This window comes from Taudactylus pleione, unplaced genomic scaffold (assembly GCF_031769625.1).
Source record: "Taudactylus pleione unplaced genomic scaffold, aTauple2 ptg000609l, whole genome shotgun sequence".
NCBI lineage: Eukaryota > Metazoa > Chordata > Amphibia > Anura > Myobatrachidae > Taudactylus > Taudactylus pleione.
Window position 1 is genome coordinate 1,802,048 of NW_028285011.1, and position 22,302 is coordinate 1,824,349.

Below are 22,302 nucleotides of genomic sequence, written 5' to 3' on the forward strand. Positions count from 1 at the left end.
CTCCCAAGCAATACAACAAAAAGTGCAATCACACAGTACTATACTACTAAAAGGTGCTAATAAAGTACTATTAAACCTCCAATCACAATTTATGAAAACTTTCTTTTCCTTTGATAATAGGCAGATTAAACATTAATTGTATATTTTAAATTATTTGGTTCTCTTTCAAGAAGTGAAATAAAGCCTCTATTTCTCTTAAACACACTGGCCGGTATGTATTAGCTTACAAATTTGCAAAAGTTGTGGGTTTGTGATGACTTTCTGGTGATTCACATATCACTGCTTGTGATGGAATAGCAGCAACATGCCAGAAACCTGCCATTGTATAAAACGCATCACTACAAGTGACAGTCCCGAATTACTGAGTGTTCAAGTTGCCTATTGTTTCCTAGTGTTCATAGGTTGCAATATGTAGTTACTGAAAATACGCAAAAAATAATTGCGCAAACTATAGAAGTACTTCTGATGGCAAAATAGCTCCACTGGCAGCTATCTGGCCAGACAGTTTGTGTAAAAAAATACTAATACAGGTTGAGTCTCCCATATCCAAATATTCCAAAATACGGAGTATTCCGAAATACAGAATATTTTTAGCATGAGTGAGAAAGTGAAACTTTTGCTTTTTGATGGTTTAATGTACACAAACTTTGTTTAAGGCACAAACAAAATGTTGTATAAAAATACCTTCAGGCATTGTGAATACGGTGTATATGAAACATAATTGCATTTCATGTATGTACACAAACTTTGTCTGAGCCACAAAATTATTGAAAATATTATATAAAATGACCTGCAGGCTGTGTGTATAAGGTGTATATAAAACAAATGAATTATGTGTTTAGATTTGGGTCCAGTTCCCAAGATATTTAATTATAATATGGAAATATTCCAAAATACAGAATATTCCAATATCCAAAATACCTCTGGTCCAAAGCATTTTGGATATGGGAGACTCAACCTGTAATAGAAAAGCACATGCCCACTCATCCCCAAAAGTATAACCAGAACTAGGTTGGCAGAGGCAAAATTGGCAGGACAAAGCACAAGTGGTCCCCCCTCCTATCCTATGCTAGCTATGACTGGTTGCACTAAAAATAGTGTTTTCTAACCAATCACAGGTAAGCTAGTGTGTTGCATCTGGACTTGTGGTGCTTTTTTTTGCAAAGCATGGATATTAGATTTTACAGGGACCCTTTGGTATAAAGGTCAGTAATAAACTGGATAAAGAGGGATGCATCGGCGAGTGGTTTTTAACTATGTATTTTTTATGGGATTTTTTCACTGTTGGACTGCAGATGCCAGTGGGCACTGGATGACAGGGCATGCTGGAACTTGTGGCTCTCATTAAAATTGTGCATAACAGGGCTTAATGTCATGCTCATTGCAGTATACAACACAATTGTTTCATTATTAAGCAATTACCTCACACACATTGCTCATTGGTTTGGTGTGGGAAGAACCCTATTGCTATCAGCACAGGACTGGTTTTATATAGTATGAGGCCACTTTTTTTTGCAGGCCTGATACCCCCAGGTAACACAGACCAATATGGCTGGAAAATCATAGCGATTTGCGACAACTTGTAAATCATTGCAAAGTCACTGTTATATTACAGCACATTCCACCCATATTTGACTACCAGCAATCAACTGAAAGTTTACACTAAATGACTGGTGCAAATTATCAACTATACCTTAGTAATTTATGTTTTGTCTTTCCACTTTTCTTAAAGGTTGCCTATGACTAATAGGTCAAACTGTACTTTTACCAATTATTATTAAAGCTAACTGTACTGCCATATGATGGCAAAATTGTCTTGTTTGATTATTCATGATGTATGAAAGATACTGAACTATTGGGTTTAAAACCTATTGCTAGCAAGGCTGCCAAAAGCCGGGACAGGCCTGGGTGAAGGGGGTATGGCCTAATCATGGGAGGCGTGGCCCCACCCCCTTAAGAAAAAACAATTTGTTGCAGTGTGCTGGGGAGGGGAGAGGGGGCGCTTTAACCCCATCAGTCCAGCGCAAATCCAGGAGGAGACTGCTGCTGCTGCTTCTCTGTTCAGTAGCAAGCAGTCTCCCATGGCAGCCCAGCACAAAGCAGCATGTGCTGTGCTGCTCAGCTGACAGGAATGAGGAGGGGCAGTGTTTGACCCAGGCCCCTCCAGCAAGCCCTGGCCCGGATAATTAGTACCCACTCCTCCCCTCTCTGCGCCCATGATTGCTAGTAGTTAGATCAGGCCTGATTCAGGGTTGTATGCTATGCCAATGTTTTTATCAGTTGAGCGATTATCGGCCAGAGCGAGTATTTTTTTGCAGTGTGATTGACAGTCAGGGAGCATTTGGGGTGGTAGTGGGATGGTCAGCTAAAAACACAGGCGTGTGGCTACCATTGTGGGGGCGTGTCACATTCTGCGCCTGCAATTTTATCCGCATGAAATATACTGTAGCTTAGAGTTACTAACATCGAATGATCTATCTACGACTGACACAGACGCTTGGATTTGCAGGTGGGCATCTCAATAGATATCCCCGCGGCTGCGATATTTGCATATTTTTCGCACAGCAGCTGCAGACGGGATCACAGCTGTGGAGGCAATAGTATACAACTCTGAAACAGAGCCATAGTTAGAACAAATTGGTCATAAGGAGTGGTCTTATTCTTCGTTGTTACCAAATGGTTAAAGAAACTTTTTTTGTGCTATCCAGTTTCTGTTCTCTTTCTAATCACTTAATCCTTCATAACTGTACAGATAAATAGCTTACACATGTACATTATCGCTGGTTATCACAATTTATTGAACTTGAAAAGCACTTTTCCATTTTGCAATGGTTTCTATCTTACAGTAAAAAGCTTCAGGTATTGCTTCTTAGAAAACTAATGATTGCTGCGATAGTGTGTTTAGTGGTTCCAGTGTGGTTTTCATGTTCCATTACAAGCCTTTTTTATTTTATATAAAACATTTTACATCATGTTAGCATTGTATATTATGCATGCAGTTTGTTATCTAATTTCAGGCAAGTGTGGTTAGAGATGGAAATAAAAACAGTATAATGCATCTTATTTAGTCTACATTATTTAAAATATAGTAGATCAGGAATCCCATAAATTCTCATTTCAATTATCTTTATTTTTGCTAAACTCTTCCATAAGAAGAATACATTTTTTCTTTTCTTTTTCATAAAATAAAAAGGCATATCCTGATCCTCCATAAGTCCTTAAAATTAAATGCAGTTAATTTATCTTAAAATACAGCTAACTAATCTGCCAAATGTGACAAAATAAGGCTTTTATGTATATTTAAATTCTATTCAATAATGCTATCTTGGTTGATGCTTCCTGCCTTCCAGCTATGAGTTCGTTATGCTCTGGTGGAGACATTTGTTTCATTTAAAGCGTATGCCCAGTCTCACTCTACTTTCCTTTTGCAGGATAACAAAAAACCTCTGCATGGTCATCTGAAGTTGTGAGAAGAAATGAGCAAGAACCAAGATAATGATTCCTTATCAAAGTAGTCTTTTTGCATAATATATGAGAACCTTTAGTTCAGGCAATGTTCTAGTTCTCCAGTTAATCGTTACACAAATATAAAAAAAAGTTACTTTGTAATGATTACATATGTAAATGTCTATATTATTTTACACTAAGTTCAAAAAATGAAGTGGCTGATGGAGAGTTAATTGCTCAGGGTGGCAGTGGTTGCTTGCACATTGCGTGCGTCATGCATGAAACTAAATGCACCTATATTCGTCTGCATGCCGAGGTGGACATATCTCTGTGATTGGACAACCCTTATCCTCATACGCTTGAATTCACAGCCATCATCATTGTTAGTGCATACTTGTACCAACCCTATTTCTAGTGCAATGCATCTGCCTGAAAACAGGCGTAATCATATGTATATATGGTATAGACCACAATTCCATCCACACGCTCTCTCTGAACTTTAACTACATAAAAATGCCCCATTACAGCTCATGTACATCCCTTCAGCTGCAGATGTTTATGTGCAGTTTGCATCGATCAAATAGTTGTGTGCGCTTGGTTCCACATGTGCAAGATATACTTCTCAACTCTTCTTCAGCTCCTAAATGTCTAATAAGGATATTTTACAAAATTGCAATTTACAGATTAAAATTTAAAACAAGCTTATTCCAAAAATATACATTTGAACCTATTTATAAGTGAACACAAGTGATCAATACACTTGTGAAGAAAAATTATCACAGTCATGTCAGCTGCAAATAATAACCAAGTATTCATAGTAATGTATATACATATTATTTATTATTCCAATATTGTATTAGTTAAAATTTGGTGGCTCCTGAAATAGCTCTTAGGGAGGATCTTCTGTAGTTTAAACCACACCTTGATTTTGTGGCACCACTTAGCAGCAGAAGGTAATGTCCTACTCCTTCAGGAAAGGGGTAGATAACAATGCACCAACAGCTTATGCAGGGAAAGAAAATAACAAAAAAATAAACATTTCACAAAAACATTGTGCAACTAGTGTTTCCAGAAAATGTCATCAATGACAGAGAAAGCCTACTTATTTACTGATACTGTACTAGACAACTACAATTAAACAAATTATTTTCTTATTTTTAAATGATTCTGAACAAAAGCATAATGCTTGCAAATCCATACTGCCACTTACGAGACATATTATTAGTTTGCTTTAAAACATTAATTCATTTCATTGACAATATTAACCTATGTACTGTAAACCATTCACTATTATGTTTAAAATTCTGCTCAACGTCCAAAATGCCCTTTTCCACTAATATGATAAAGTAAAGGCTATCTGTTTCCTTCAAAATCACTTATCTGAAAACATTCTTTTATATATTCTTAAATGTAAGCGACATTATTCCATTAAAAACAGCTGCTAGTAAAATTGCTTAGATACATGTCTTGTTTGTATGTCAGTTAAGACAAATGCAAAATACTGGACTGATTAAGAAGTAAACAGTAAGAAAACATGTTGATTCTAATTCATTCCGAATTATAATCTCATTCTGTTTATTTGTAAGCCTTTAAATTTCATGTTTGTGATTCATAGTGTAGTATATGAATAAGACATGAAGAGTTGAAGCATAAAAATTAGGCTTGAGTAATAGAGAGTTGGCCATGAATATTCATGTTACTAGGTGATGGATGCATGTTATTTTAAATGAATACATGTTAGATTGAAAGGTGTGTACAATATACACATTTCCTTCTGAAAATGCTAGAAAGGAAAATTAATGATTACAACATTGGAATTTGTAGTCTTTTACACTTAACCCTTTAATTTTAAATATGAGTGTGACTCATTCTCAGCACTTTGGGGGTTTATCCACTTAATTGCATGGTCGCAAGGGATGTTACTGCAGTCATCTGGGCTTTCACTGACACAGTAGCATCTCACGCGACAGTGTCATCTGCATCCGTCCCCTAGATATCATTCTGGACGTATGCAGAACAGATTTTCTCCTTCTGCTCTGCCCCCTCCAACAATGATGTAGTCGTCTGTGATGGTTGATATTACTGCCAAAATTGTTAGCCAGAAAACTGTATGAACTGCCCTCTGGGGCTCATGCTCCTCTAACCAACTCTATTAGGTTGAGCTTTGCTTGATGGGGGAGGGGTAAGTGCCCTAAGGGGTGGGTAGGTAATGTCACCATGGGATAGTGGTCTTTTGGTTATGGGGAGACAGGGGTGTGGGTAATGCCCCACATGAGAATTATTAGTCCTGGGGTATATATATATATATATATATATATATATATATATAATACAAAAGGTGAGAACAAGCGCCATATAATGTAATATATTTGATAAATTCACTGCCAAGTAAGTGAATGTGTCCCATGTGGACCGAATAAATAAGCCTATATTGTTAAGTGTTAAGTATCTGAAATGATACAGCAGAGTTAAGTTGCGGGGGTCACATCAGCCTCAACACATTACCCATGTGATGGGATATGATGCGGGCGGCGCCTGCGTTCCACTGGGAGGAAGTTGTTGTGTGGTCCACCGTGGAGCACACACCACTATCGCGAGCTGTATTATGAAATTATTGCCTAGATCAGCTCTCTTCAAATTATTGATATATCATTCGGTGGCTGTAGAGATAAGCTATTGGACAAGGTTTTTTGTAAGGATATGTAATTACTGCTGTATGCATTGTCTATTCCGGACATGTTTACCTTGGTATTTTTTCCATGTTTTACTACTTAGTGGACGCTGACTATGGCATCTACCTTTTAGCCAATTGGGGGTGAATATTGACAATTAGGGGGTTGTTTGTTAGTTTGCGCATAGGGTATATATGTAAATTGGTCTGTGTATTCTGTGCCTTGATAAAGGTACAGAAGTAGGACCGAAACATTGATATAAGAAGTCATACTATGCATCTGCTTTGAATAAATTTTGCTTTTTTGAAGACTGGTGAGTGCACCCCGTATCTTTGGATGTATCTACAGTAACACGTATGTGTTTCTGGGTAGCTACCCAAGCACCTTTCTTTTGGACTATGACGTGAGTGTGGACTATTTCGGAGATATATATATATATATTTTTATATATATATAAACACACATATATATATATAATATATATATATAATTGTGTAAGGTTGTCTTGGTTCTCAATGCGCAAGCACCAATGGCTCCCATTGCAGGGGAGACAGGACAGCCGTAGGAGTGGAGCACCGCCCCACCAAAGTAAATGTGGGAGCCGTGGGGGTCTGGATGAAGCTGCAACAAGGGTGGTAGAGTTACGATGAGGGCAAGACAGAACTCTTGTATGTTTAAATCTATTCAGCTTCCTGGGACATGCTGATTCAGTTCCCAGAACCAACCCAGCCTGCTTAGTAAGCCCACTAGCAATGTGCAACACCATCATCCGTCCCAGCACTCCAGCAAAGTGTTCACACACTTCTGCCACATGCATCTCATACACTAAATCAGCAAACAAGTCTGTGATTTTAATATCTAGATGCCACAACCACTATTTATACAACTAACATAGAGACCTCTTGAGTTTTGATTACACCAGCAGATAGTGGCATGAACAGCTCAGATACTGTATTCACTGACTGCTAGACGAAAAGCGTTTTATTGGCCTACTTTTGAAAAAGCATTTCAGGGAGATTGTGAAAGCAACACCTATGAGCGCACGTTACAGTGGACGTGTGCTGCTACATCTGAAAGGCGTTTCCTAAAATGTGCTTACATCCAAATGTAAACGAGCCCAAAAGCAGTTAGTTAGATCTATTTGTTGATGAAAACACACTGATACTTTTCAGAAAATGCATAGGGATAATTGTGCCTTATAACCAGCGCAGGGAAATTATACTAATGATCACATATGAGAGTGTATATATCTGGTTATTTTTTATATAACAGCTTCATAATGGGGGTAAGGATGAAATGGGGGCGATTTCTAGACTCTTCAGGGAGACCGGGAGATTGCTACTATTTCAGGGAGTCTCCCTGACAATGAGGGAGAGTTGGCAAGTATAGCTATGCCATACAGAGGCAATGTCTCCACACAGGCTGTTACATTGTGTATAAGGAACATTGTCTCACATCTTTTACTATTACAAAGTGCTACAATGCAATAATTTGATTACTGTAACTGGAGACGTGTTCCCCACGTGGATCTTTCAAACTCCTTTTTTTGGCTAATATCAGAGTACAACATTCACCAGAATGTTCCATTTTGACACTATTCCTCAATTCCATTTTTATTGTTGCAACAATAAATCTTTTATCAAAAATGTTTTTTTGTCTAGGTACCTAGCATATTATATGTGAGCAGTGTTAATATTACTCTACTGTATATCCACATAAATACCCTGTGACTAGTATTTTTTTCTGTTATATGTCATTTAAATACTATACTCTTGTTTTATCAATGTTGTAATTAAGTAATAAATTTTTTCAAATCAGATTCTTTGGAGAATTGCTCATATAGATGCATGTATGCACTAGTGCAGTTAATACTTCCTCTAGAATTATGTTCCCCAAATATGGCAAGTAGGAACTGTGTTGTTATCCAAAACAGGACGTAGTCGGCATCCCGGCATGCGGGATGCCGACGTTCTGAATACTGGTGCCGAAATCCCGACAGGTTGGATCCTGGCACCAGTATCCCAACTGCCTGCATCCCGAAGGTAAGTACTGGAGTGTTAAGGGGCAGGTTAGGGTTAAGTAACAGGGTTAGGGTTAGGCATTAGTGGGAGGGTTAGGGTTAGGCACTGGGTAGGGAGTGTTAGGATTAGGGTGCAGGGAGGGGGAGGTTAGGTTTAGGCACTAGGGAAGGAGGTTAGGTTTAGGCACTGGGGAGGGGGTGTTAGGTTTAGGGTGCGGGAAGGGGGAAGTTAGGTTTAGGCACTAGGTGGGGAGGTTAGGGTTAGGCATTGGGGAGGGAGGGTTAAGGTAGGGGTTAGGGTAGGTGTTAAAAAAAACACTTACCTGTCTTCCCTATGGGTGTCGAGATTCTGGCTGTCAGGATGCCACTGTCGGTATTCTGACCAGCGGCATCCCGGCAACTGGGATTTCATATCCAACCCATCTGGAACTTATCAGTAGAGTTTTACTGAAGAGCTATAAGCATATTGCTGCAAAGACAAACAGCACAATTCCGTGTCATACACCTCTCGGATTTGGTTAGATTGGACAGGTTCTTGGGGGGGGTACATAATATATGTATTGTTGTATTTTATTGAGGAGGGTTTACGCAATAGTAAATATTCTGCTCTACAGTACAGTAACTGCCTGTCTACAGCTCTAGCAGCAAGTGGATGAGCATTTGGGGTTGTTTTTTTTAGGGGGCCCTTTAGCACATCAAGGCATTTGCCCATCTGGCCTTTGCAAGAATTGCCAGATCGCTATTCCTTCCCTGAGCTCAGCTAAACTTAAGATGAAGACATTTTAATTTCCCCTGACAACCACACAGGTCATAAAATGCTTCCAAATTTTCAGATAACAAGTTATCATATAATATATTAATTTCAATATAAGGTAATCATCAACAAAAATAACTTAAAAGAATGTGTATAATAACCCCTCCTGATAAAAGCTTCAGACATGTTGTCTTTAAATACCAAATCTTTTTTCCTTTAAAATACTGTATTTGTTTCACTGTCATATGAAGAACAAGAGATCAATATTGTGCCCCCACAGTATTGCAAAGCCTTGTCATTGCTTGTTATTAAGTCACCAGCATTTCTTTATCACTTTTAAATGGAACTATCCATGTGACCTACATAAAAAGAGATACAGATGATAACATTGACTTTCGCTCTAAAATGATTTATAATCCTTTGGTATTTTGTTTTTCAATTCTCATTATGGTAGAGAATAGGAAATGATGCAGCAAACAAACAATAAGCAGTTGTTTTTTATGTCATTTTTCAAACAACTTTATCTAAAAACGGTTTATGAACATTTCTATGGTATCACAGAAATTGGAATCTTTCATAATGATTTTTATTGACTGTTGAGAGAGTGCAGCCACAGGCTGAGTGCTTTTATGCAGATCACAGAACATCCAGATGACTTTTATTATCCATACTAGCTGGAGTACCCGGAGTTGCCCGGGATTTTGAGAATGTTTGTTTACACATCATCCTCCAAACAACCTCTCCATAGGCAGGCCTCACGAAAAGTGTGACAAACTTCCCCATCAACAGTCCTAAGGTCTTCGAAGGAAGTAGGACCTGTAACGGTGTAAAGCAAACTTCGGAGATAGAAGCATTCAAAATTTGTAGGATGTACAGTGTAAACACGGCCAAGAGCTTCTGTTGCTCGGATACCAGGATGACCATCTACAGCAACTCCCTGTTTTCTGCACAGAAAAACTTTGGGAGAAGCATTTCATGTGTAATATTTTAGCAGCTCACAGTACAGCAGGGTCCTTGCAAAGTCATCATTTTGACACAGTTGGAAGAAAGAAGTAAATGTTGTTGCATAATTTGGTATAGTCAGAGAGCTGAGAATGCTGGCAAAGCCTGCTAAAGTTCTCTTCGATAATAAACATTAAGATCATTAGAAAACATGACAACACAAAACGCTTGCTCCGAGACCCTACCCATATACCGTAAGGCCCCACAATGAGTGTCCAGCAAAAATTGTGGTTTAACAATAATTAAAAATAAACAGTAATTAATTTTGATTTAAAATGTTTTAGTTGCCTCCGTCATGTTTTAATATGCTCGTATGTAAAATGTCAGGATCTTCACTTGTAAACTGTGGCTTTGTATAGAAAGACAGAAGGATACATTTTCGCTTTGATATAGTAGAGAAGATAGAAAAGAAAAAATTGTAGATAAGCTAAATCCTTTTGTAATTCCGTACCTGACCTGGAAAGGGAGAATGCTATGCAAAAAAATGTGTTTTTTCATTAATTAAAAATTAACAGTAATCAATTTCGATTTACATTTTTTTTAGATGCCTCCGCCGTGTTTTAATACGCTCGTATGTAAAATTTCACGATCGTGGCTTGTAAACTGTGGATTTGTATAGAAAGACAGAAGGACAAATTTTCGCTTTTATATAGTAAAGATATATTGCAGTAGGTTGTTCATCATTTTTTTTTACTGAACAAATGTAAACCGGTCCACCTGTGATAACTTTATTGTTTAAGGCGATACTGGGAAAGGTTGCATACAGTTTAAGAGAGAAGGTGTGAAGAGGTGCAGAGATGAAGCTCTGTCTTTTTTTAGCAATGTGATATCTGACTGAGGTTAATTTGATGAAGGGAATAAAGGACAAAAATAAAAGAGAAGATTTTACTTATATGTTTAAATATATTTTAAATCTATGGCCACAGTAGTGTAGTAGTAGTAGTAGTGTAGTATATCCTTATTCTACAAAGTGATATCCACTAAGGAAATCATCCATTTTGACCAAAAGTACTAAAGATATAGGCAAAAACATGTTGACTTCTTTTATATATGGAACCAGTAAATGTAATAACTACACAAAGTGTAATATGATTTCAAGGTTGTAACTTCTGTTCATGCACTTTGTATGTTGCCAGAATCTATGAACCTATTATTCCAAGTGGAAATCCTTTTGTGTCCTTTAACCCACATCAACAAACAATTAGGGCTATTCTATATGGATACTAGTCAAGTTTTCAAGTCAACACTTCAATTGTACTTATCTTTCTTTGTAGGCAAAATATTTTTTTTTTCTTACACATCTGTTACTTTTGGTAGTCCAGTAATTTGTGAAGTAAAGGTGGTCTAGTAACTTGTGAAGAATTTTGATATAATCAAGAGAACGTAAAGAAAATCAATTTTATTTATGGGGGATTTTAACTAGCCAGAAAAAAATGGGACACTGAATCTAATAGTTCTGACAGAGGAAGCAGATTCTTATTCATATTTAAATGTAGCTAAATATTCATATATCTTACAGCTAATGTAAGGAACTAACAGGGAAGCATTACTGGACTTGGTATTAACTAAAATAAATATTATATTACATAAAAATGACAAATAAGGGTAATCTTTTAATATGATAACATCCAACCTGCGTTTTACATAGTTGACTACAAAACTATGTTTTTCTGAAAGGGTCAGTTTGATTAGCCTAGAGAAATATTAACGCTCATATACAGAAATAGTGCCACCTCAAACAAAATCACAGAGGTCTAATTGGGCACTTTTAAGTATATTGCCCAGTACTGAGTAACTAAAAGATACTAATATGATGCTAACCAGCTTAAAAATCAATGTGGTAATATTTTGGGATGATAAATAGACTTTTTTGCTAATCTCTTCCTCACATACTAATGGACTGAAACAGTGCAAACATTAGTGGAGCAGATCTTGCTTGAGTTCGCCCTGTGCATGCTCAGAAAATTAATGCATGCAATGTGGCTGTGCATAGTTATTTGCAGTATGGACACAAAGGGGGAAATGTATCAAATCTTCTAAAGAGGAAGGTTGGGAAATTGCCCATAGCAACAAATCAATTTATAATTATTATTTTATAGATTTGAATAGAAAAATTATAGCTAGAAGATGTTTGGCAGGGCCAGATTAAGGACTGTGGGGAACAATAGGCTGAAGGACTGTGGGGAGCAGTAGGCTGAAGACCTGTGGGTATGTTCCAGCAGGGCTGGTATCAGAAATTGTGGGGCCCAATACAAAAGAAAAAGGAAATACCAACAAAGAGGTGAAGCTGATTAGTTACTATTAGCAACTTCTGCACTTGTCCTTTGTAAAAGGCTTGATACATCTGCCCTCTAAACTATTACCACAGTAATGTTCTAGCTCAGGCAAAGTTCAGTGAGGGAGTGTTTAAATAAATGCAGTCCATAAAGATGAGCATGTAATGAAATAAGTACCTGTGCCTAAAATAAAGCAGATACAAGTACATTTTGATTAGGATTACTAGTGATGTGCTCGGTCCCCCTGCGCACATTACTAGTAATGTTATGAATTTGGTTTTAGCAAAACCACCCTTAAGTGTTTTGGATCAGATTCGGATTTGGTTTTTGATTTGGATTTGTATAAAACTGATGAAAAATAAACAGCTAAAATCAAGTAATTTGGACATTTGGACAGAATTACATGCAATTCAAAACTGAGATTTGTTTTTTTAATCCGAATTATGAATTTACAGCAGCCCTGAACTGGGATTCGGTTCTTCTCAGAATCCCAAAAGTGATCCGAGCTAGGACTCGATTGGGCTCAGAACCGCTAAGTTCGGGTGTGTTCGTTTTTCAGGAAAACCGAACAGCACATTTCTAATGATCTCTAGATGTATACAGCTCTGCATATAGATTAATATATACTGTATTTTATGTGGACATTTCTTTTGTGTAATGCACACCCATTTTAGTTACAATTGTGCATCAGTACAATGGTTTCTAACCTTCATATCTCATACAATACAAGCCGATCAAGCCTTAATACATCTTCCTAAATGACAACAGCATCGTAGGTAAAAGTCCAGTTATTGAACAACTATAGACAACTGAACCGTTACCAGCTTACTAAGCAACACAGTCAGCTAAACAAGGGACGGAGTATCCAGATGGTTAACACAGTCATCACTGTAAACACTGATTGACAAATACACTAATACATATATTCATGTTCACAAGGAACTGCAATTAAAAATATATAACATATCATCCAATTATTATAATCAATATATCATAATAAATGACTATGGAGCAGAAATAAGTGCTCATATTGAATCATCCTAGATGGTAAATCAGAATCAATATGTAATAAATGTCCATGCTCAAAAGATCAAAATCATGCACACACAAAATCATGCACACACAAGGTGACTGAATATCCACAAATGCCTGCAATGACAATTACTTTAAAAAACTGATGCTGAGATTATGGGCCTCACTCAGAGGCGGTCGGAGGATGCAAGCGGTCGCTCAAAAACTGGGCGGCCACTTGCATCCTGACCGCCCGCCTCTGTTGTGGTCGTTAGGCTGTGGGTTAACACCCACAGCTCTAACGACTGCTCAGGTGATGGTCGCGATGGTCAGAGACCATCGCGACCATCGGGGCTTATGATGAGACCCTAGGGTAGGGTCTCCCTTGTCGTAAGCCCCGAAGAGCTTCTGGCTCTGTCTGAGCCGGTAGCTCTCCACTGACATCACTAGTGATGTCAGTGGGGCCTCCCCCAAACGGCAGGCATTCCCATGGGAACGCCCCCATTTGGGCTGCCACCCCCCCGACCCGCCTTCCAAACGGGGTGAGCTGTCAATCAACATCGACAGCTCGCCCCCTTTGGATCGAGACCCGCTACTACCAGCGCTGTTGGTCATAGCGGGTCTCACGCATGCGCACGACGGCACCGGCGCCATCGTGCGCATGCTCTGTGGGGGGCCATCGACCCGGTCCGAGCGCATCGGCGCTAACGACCGGGTCTGAATGACCCCCTATGTCCTGACTACCTCTTGATCATGCGTTTTAGTTTTTCTTGCATTTTTAATTTTGTGACTTTGTTCAAATTAATATATTTCTAGTAATGTACACTAACTGTATGTTAAATTCTTAGTTAATATGATAAACAATCACGACAATGATGACAGTCATAGATATATTAACTGCATAGTGGGACCCATATCATTATCGTATAAATTCTCTGTAATGTTGCTTGCATGCAGACAGAATAATCGTTCTGTTCATCCTCCTTGGCTGTGGCCTTTGATCTGTCTGCCCAAAACCTGCACATTAGATTTCTGAGTCACCAATACTTTCCTGTCATTATTGTGCACTAAAATGTCAAATGGCATGTATGACGAAAATTATTTGTTGGAACAATAATTTTTTCAGCCAGGTTTCTGATATACAGGTTGAGTCTCCCATATCCAAAAAGCTTGGGAAAAGGGGTATTTTGGATAACGGAATATTCCGTATTTTGGAATATTTTCATATCATAATGAAATATCTTGGGAATAGGACCCCAATATGCACACAGAATGCATTTATGTGTTATATACACCTTATACACACAGCCTGCAGGTAATTTTATACAATATTGTCAATAATTTTGTGGCTCAAGCAAAGTTTGTGTACATACATGAAATTCATTTATGTTTCATATACACCTTATACATACAGCCTGAATGTAATTTTATACAATATTTTTAATAATTTGTGCCTTAGACAAAGTTTGTGTACATTGAACCATCAAAAATCAAATGTTTCATTATCTCAATCATGCCAAAATTATTCCGTATTTCGGAATATTCCATATTTTGGAATATTTGGATATGGGAGACTCAACCTGTATTCCATATGCAAACCAATAGAGACTATAATTCTTTAGTCACTCCTCTACTTAATGACTATTTTGAACATACAGGTATAGGTACATAATTATTATTATTTGCATTCTGCCCACATTTTTAAAGACTCCTTATTGTTGCAGCTCATGGTAACAAAGAATCTTAATTTGCCCAAATGTATAATTTCTGAATTGCCAGGACAGGGGCTCCAGTAGGCGCCAATCCCGGCAATCAGTGAGAAGTAAAGTGATCACATTGCAATCATTTTACTTACTACTTTGCCCCCTCAGCTGCACTACTGCACATGCACAAGCTGGAATCACTGGGGAGAGATCCTTCACATCCCGAGAAAAACAGCGAAAGGTAGCCAATAGGCTAACACTATCTAAAGATGCCACTAGTGGCTGAAGCCAAACCACGGAATGCTTGTGGGCTGCTGTTCCTGGCAGAAAAGGAGGCACCATGATTGATATCAAAGATATTTGCTGCTCTCCCTCCGCCTTACAATTTGGGGACAATTCTTATTTGCAGTCACCTGTTATATTGGATATACTGCAAAGATACTTTAATAAATATTCCCTATATTTGTTTGTTTTAATAGTAGATATAAACACACTTCATTAGACTTACAGATTTTGGGCCTGATTCAGAGATGGACGGAATTGCGGAGCCGCACACAAGCTGCATCTGCGATTCTAGCATTGCAACCGAGGTTGCAGCCTGGGATCACCATCACAACCATCATGACCTTTGGTTGTGATGGTTGTTCTTTTTTGCCAGGCTCTGGAAGCTGAAGCTTACCGCAGCCTGACAGGGTCCTGGTCACTTGCAAGGCAAGGAAATCTACATCCACCGATGCAGACCCTGGCCTTGTCCCTCCCAGAAAATGGAGGCGACATCCCCATTTCCGGGGATGGTGGCCAGCCATGCCCCCACTCTGCCCTCCAAATGCCACAGCATGTCAACCATTTGCAGACCCCAAAATATTGGAGATGTGCGCCAACCATTGGATCAGCTTACATCTTTGAATCCAGACATTTTATCCATAATAAATTATTATCATCATATAGTGAAGGACAGAATTTTTTTTTAGTTTAAAGGGTGCATTGGGAAATGTATGAGGTATGTTAAAACCTTTCAATATTAAACTGCAAATCTTCTTAATAATCAGCAATGATATATTTGTATTTTAGTGCACTTCACAGAGATACATTTTATCATTCTTATTTTTTTACTTTGGTGTAAAATGCCCAAGGCATGTATATTTAACCACAGCCCATTTAGAAGAATTAAGACAATTAACAAATCTCCCTACCAAGAGTGATTTTCACAATCTTGATTTTTGAAGATAATATAAATATATATAATAAAAGCTAGCATCTCATACTCAGGCAGATGGTAGAAGCTTAGCTTCGCTGGAAATTGGAAACAATGTGCAATCCCTTGTGTTTCTAATCTAATGATTAATCCACCTTTTCTACAAACATTACATGTACTTTAAATAAATACAATACATTGATTTAATCATATATACATTTTTGATCAGTTAAAGAGGCATATACTACTTGATAGAATATCTATATTGAGACAAGTGACCATGTAGTCTCTGAAATACAATACAAAGTATTACATGATCAAAGATCAAAGAGAGATGCAACAGTTTCGAGATGAAAGTAAAAAAAATCTATTAACTAGCTTTGTTACAGCATTCAGCATTATAGAACTTGCAATCACCAGTGTTCTGGTCAGCTAAAGTGGACGCTATAGCTAAAACACCAATTGATGTAGCTGTTGTGATATGGATAAATATAGAGTATATTTAAAATGTAGGCACAATTATAGAGTTAGTGATGATTTAAAAGGCACATATTCATAGAGTTAGACCTTTGTTTAAATTCTTGTTGATGATAATGACGGTAATACAAAAGCTGCCATCAGATGCAGACTTTGAACAGTTTAAATGATCGTAGGGTGAAATTATCTTACAATAGTAAACTGTCCATTATTTGTCTGCTACATGCAAAACAGACAGTATTTTTTTTACTGTAAAACAATTTATACAGAAAAATATGTAATTGCAGTGCATGCACTTGAATGGAGCATTGTTTATCCAGGTGCATATTTTAGCTCAATTTGATCCTAAATTGGGCTCTCTGTGTAACTTAGCACCATCCCCAGCTGAGTTCAGAGGCTTGTGGGAGGCACTAGGCTCACATATAATTGTTGATCAGGGCTCATTCTTAGACATATACTATAGCTAAAGCAATCTTATATATTTACATTATGTTAGATTAATCAGATGCATATTATTTGTTTGTACAGTATGCTCTGCCACAGAGCAAAATATCTGTGACATCCAACTATGTATATAGTAGGTTATCATGCTATATGAGAAAAAAAATTTTTTTAAAGTTACAACATAAAATAAATAATATTTTATTAGTTGAATTAATTTAGTAAAAGTAGCTAAGCCAGGGAAGAAATAAAAACATTTTAATTTCAAATATAAATTACCCATTTTCCTCTCATGAACTTTTCAACCATCTAACATTCCCCTACTTTTCCAGTAATGCTGATATAGTAAAGGGATATTCACTGAACTAGAAGCCTAACTATAAGCCTAACTCAAAGGTAAGCCTATCCAAAACTGGGGAAGAATGTCAATTTAAAATATATATATATATATATATATATATATATATATTTGTACTTATTTATTCATATTTCACTTTTGTGATAATCTATTTTGCAAATAGGCACTGTTAATATACACATAATGATAAGAAAATACAATATAGCTGCATGAATTGAATTATATACATATAACTACTTTTGAACAGACACAGCACGTCTTTTTTCCAGCTCTTTATGAAAAAGATTGTGTTTGTCCCTAGGGAGTACATTTTCTAGTTATAAGCATTCTGAAATTCTGACTGTGTAAAGTGCCATGAGCTATTTTGTCTATTTTTAAACTCCTAGATTGCTTTCTTAGAATCTCTTTGTAACAATGTCTCCTGACCATTTTGTTTCACTTACCACATAAACATTTTTTAATTTCTGTAATTTGGCTATATTAATTAACTTATCTCAAACAACCCCAGGCAATACCTCTGACTAAGGTATAAATCCTAGAATAGAGTTTGTATTTTCATTTATACATATAGTAATGTGTTGTGTTAACTGTTGTAGATAACAAACTAGTGACCCACCTCGGCTTTGCACAGGAGCAATTACATCTCGCCAAAGCCCCCTGCATCTCATAAGAACCCCCTGCTTCTCACTCCTGCACTGCAGCTGGCTGGGGCCCAGTGTGGCCACTGGGATGTGCTGGGAAGGGCAGGAGGATCATGGATGAGAGATTTGTATTGCAGCTACTCTAAGCATTATCAGCAGCATGTTCCCGGGGCACTGTGCATATTTCCGCAGCCTCCATATGCACCACTCCCCAGCTGCTGAACATGGCTATGAGCAATGTCCTCTTTGCACAATGTACCCTATATTTCATGGGCTTCCTGTTGAGCGTCCTCGTCATGGTGCCCCTGTCTGAGAACAGCACTGATTTCCATGGGAAGTGCCTCCTGTTCACCAAGGGAATGTGGCTGAGTGAGAGCATCATAATAGAGAGGTAGCACTTCACAATGGAGGAGTCAAGGCTGGAGTCTCCCTGCATGTTCCACATAGGGATTCACATTCACATTTGTTCAAATGGTAGTGTTTTTACCATTTGATGGAGGCAGTCTGATGTTTGCCACTATCAAATGGAAATCATTTGATAGTGTTCCAAAGGTTGTGTTTTTTTTTTAAATTCCTGATACCCATGCATCACCTGGCTCTTTCTTGGCTATTGTGTCTGCATAATGGCATCTTCATGGGTTTATTGGAGGCTGACTCTCACTCTCTGTCTGCTTCAGACATTACCCTTTTCTGCCCTGACTCCCTCCAATCTCTAAGCTGCTGCTATGCAACAGGGCACATTACATCTATTGGCTCTCACTGTCTCTTGCTGTTTTAGCACTCTGGCCAGTCCTTAAACAGCAGCTTGGTGCAAGATTTTTTTCTGTGACTTAAAATCTTCACGGCTTGGCTCCCTTGTGTCAAAGATGTATGGTTCATACAACTAAATCTTCCTCGACCAATGCTGTATAGAACAGTGAAAACCCCAGCAAAATCTGTCTAGAGGTTCAAGAGATTAACTCAAATGCACATAAACATAAACTGGGGATTTTATTTGATATATATACAGTATATATATATATATATATATATATATATATACTGTACATACATAAAAGTCAAAGTCACTGGCACTCCACCAATACACACTCAACCACTCCGGGTGCCGCTCCAAAGATAAGTATAACTGCAGTAATAAAAGTGCTCTTTTCCTGACTGGGACGCAGGAAAAGCCTGCCTCACCACTAGCTTCGGACCCTGATGGCGCTTATGGCCCCCTCCTGGCAATGCAAGTCCGCCTCCTTCCTCTGACACTCCCAGAATTCCTATGTCCTGTGGCTATCAGCAGTGCTAAGAGCCTCCATCACTCTGTTCTCAGCCATCAGGCATCATGGCCGCTCCACAAAGCCAGTCAGGGCAGGGTGAGTACCGCTGGTCCCACCAGCTTCCTGGCTCCCTCTCTGTCAGCTGCTGGCTGCTGCAGTCTATCAAAGCCAGCCTCACCTCACCTCCACTTCACAGCCTCCTCTGCTGTATGTGCTAGGTGCTAAGATTTGGCCTCACCTGCCATCTATAGTCACAGCCTCTGGGTGGCCGCAGGTGACTCAATGGTAGTCAGACCCTACTGCTAGGCCCCCCAAAACTCCTTCTCTGGCTCCACCCCCCTGCATATGGCAGCCAGTCCATAGCTTAGCTGCCACATAGGGGTGAACACCCAAGGAAGGGATCTCAAGACTAACTGTCAGTCTGCTGGCAGCTCCTATTATCCCTCTCTCTGTCCCTGGTCAGCTATATCACTCTGCCCCATTCTTCTATAGTGTATGTGTGTCCCATACACTGGGGCACATCCTCACCACAGAGAAAAAGTACCACAGAAACCTATATGTAAATACATGAAATATACAAGCATACATGTAAATGATATCATACATAAGGCAAATACCTGGAAAAAAAAATATATATATATATAATTATATATATATATATATATATATATATATGTATATATATATATACTGTATATGTAAATATACTGTATATATCATGAATTACACTACACACTTTAAATAACAGTTACCACATGAAGTTTAGCTCACAGGTTCATAAATGAATTATGTAAACATATCTCACTGTACATTTTCACATATATGTAAAATATTTATAGCAGTTAACTTTCTACACATTTAGCATATTATAACATAAATGTACTAACTCCAACTAGTCACATCCCTTCACTTGTAAATATATGAAATTTATATATATATATTACCTTATATATATATATTGTTATTACTACAGTATTGTCTTTAACCCTTAACCAGGGTTACACAAGGATTCCCAGCAAAACATTACTCAAAGCATTACATTGCCTCCACCAGCTTGCCTTCTTCCCATAGTGCATCCTGGTGCCATCTCTTCCCCAGGTGAACGATGCATATGTACCCCGCTGTCCAAATTACGTTGAAGGAAATGTGATTCATCAGACCAGGCCATCTTCTTTTATTGTTCCATGGTGCCCATTGAGCCATTCATAAAATGTACATATGAAATTAGCAATAGTTCAGTGAACTTCCTACACGTTGAAGTATCATTGTTGACTATTCAACAACACACAACGGCATATTATAAATCTACAGAAAGGAACACTTTTCTACACGTAGCCAGTTTTCACCCATCTGCCTCTCAAAAAAGACTACCATAGTTACGATTTTTTTGAATTTATAAAATATGCAGTGATAGGAATGATTCCATCAAACAGATGGATCTTTTGACACTGAAATTTATTGCCAGGGGCTATAATCCTGAAATGCTTAGCCTGCAAGGGACAGAGGGCCTGATTCAGAACCACTCACAAGCGCTATGCATTCGCAAGCAAGTCGATGGTGGGGCATTGCGTGCGCATGTGCAAGCCCCGGAGTGACAGAGAAATTCACTTGCTCCAGGGTTTGCTACAAACGGGGCAGCTGTCGATGTAGATCGATAGCTCGCCCCGTTTTGTAGGCGGGGAGGGGCGGTGGCTGGCCAAACGGAGGCGTTCCCGAAGGAACGCCTGCCATTTGAGGGCGGCCCTACTGACATCACTACACAGCTTAGCGAGCGGTCAGGAGGCCGAATTTAAAAAAAAAAGCGGCCTCCCTGATTCAAAGCGAGCGCTCGCTTTTTGCAAGCGGTTCTGAATCAGGCCCACAGTTTTATCTTTACCTAGAGCAGATATGTTTAAACATACAGCAAAAAAGGCTATCTCAAACAAGGTGGTTTGGGTCAACAATTACACCACAGCAAGTGACAGCATCATTGCATCTGCAAAACACTGGTGGCCCCTGTTATATTCAAATCATGAATTACCTGCATTGAAAAACAAGACTTTACTACCATGCTATAGAAGGTGACACAATAAAAAGGACATGATTGTCAATAATGACATTACAATCTACAAAATACTGTAAAAGAAAAGCCCAGGTAACTACAAATGTACAGGTTGCACCACGTACGGATATCTGGAAGGTGGAGATTCATTCACAAATCCACGTTTTGGCCGTAAGATATGCATTAACATGTATCTGTAAATTTGTGGTACTGTATATTACATCAAGTACCCATGCAGTTTGCTTTATACTGGGAAAACAATGAGGCAATTCAAGGAGAGAATGGCCATGCATACTGTAGGTACAATTTCAGAATGTCACTGGAAGGAAGAAAATGTGAGCAGACAGTTGCAAGGCATTTTAAGGAACAAAAGCATGATTTAGACACCCTTTGAGATAAGATGATGGAACATACCCCCCCTAATACAGTATCTGAGGTGGAGAGAAGGGAACCAAATGGTTGTATATACTATATACTACAGATAAATCACCCCCTAGGTTTAAATGAAGGTCAACTTTCAATAGTTTTCTTTAGCTCTCATTGCATTATATCATGTTTACAAATAAAACAGTTAGATAACCTTCTGGAATGCCATACTGGGCATTTCATTATATAGTCCTGAATAGAGGAGATTACAAGTAGTGATACATATTTGTATTATTTTTTGTTCTTTACATTGTCTAAGGCATTACAACTGACCTGTCAGGCTATGCATATAGTTATTATTGATATTTGATAAATTCCTAGGTAATGCGCTGTGTATTACTTTGTATATGATCACCATTTCAATGGGAACACATTGAGTGACAGGTTACTCCCATCGGAGAGTGTTGGTATACCGGCATGTGCCCTGATGATCTTTTTAATGTTTGCACTATCCTCGCTGAGGAAATAGAGTAGCATATTGTTGTACCATATGGGGTAGCTGTTTTCTTTACAAGACCACTAGTGCCACCTATTCTATTGCATCTGTAATATATTGGGTATTTTGTTTAGTAG

The 22,302-nt window shown here is 38.3% G+C and overlaps 1 protein-coding gene across 2 annotated transcripts in view; it reads right to left on the minus strand.

Annotated features, from left to right (window-relative positions):
- The window catches only part of GABRG3 (gamma-aminobutyric acid type A receptor subunit gamma3), a 696,464-nt gene that overhangs the window by 333,152 nt on the left and 341,010 nt on the right, over positions 1-22,302 (minus strand). The gene's annotated exons all lie outside the window — the stretch shown is intronic.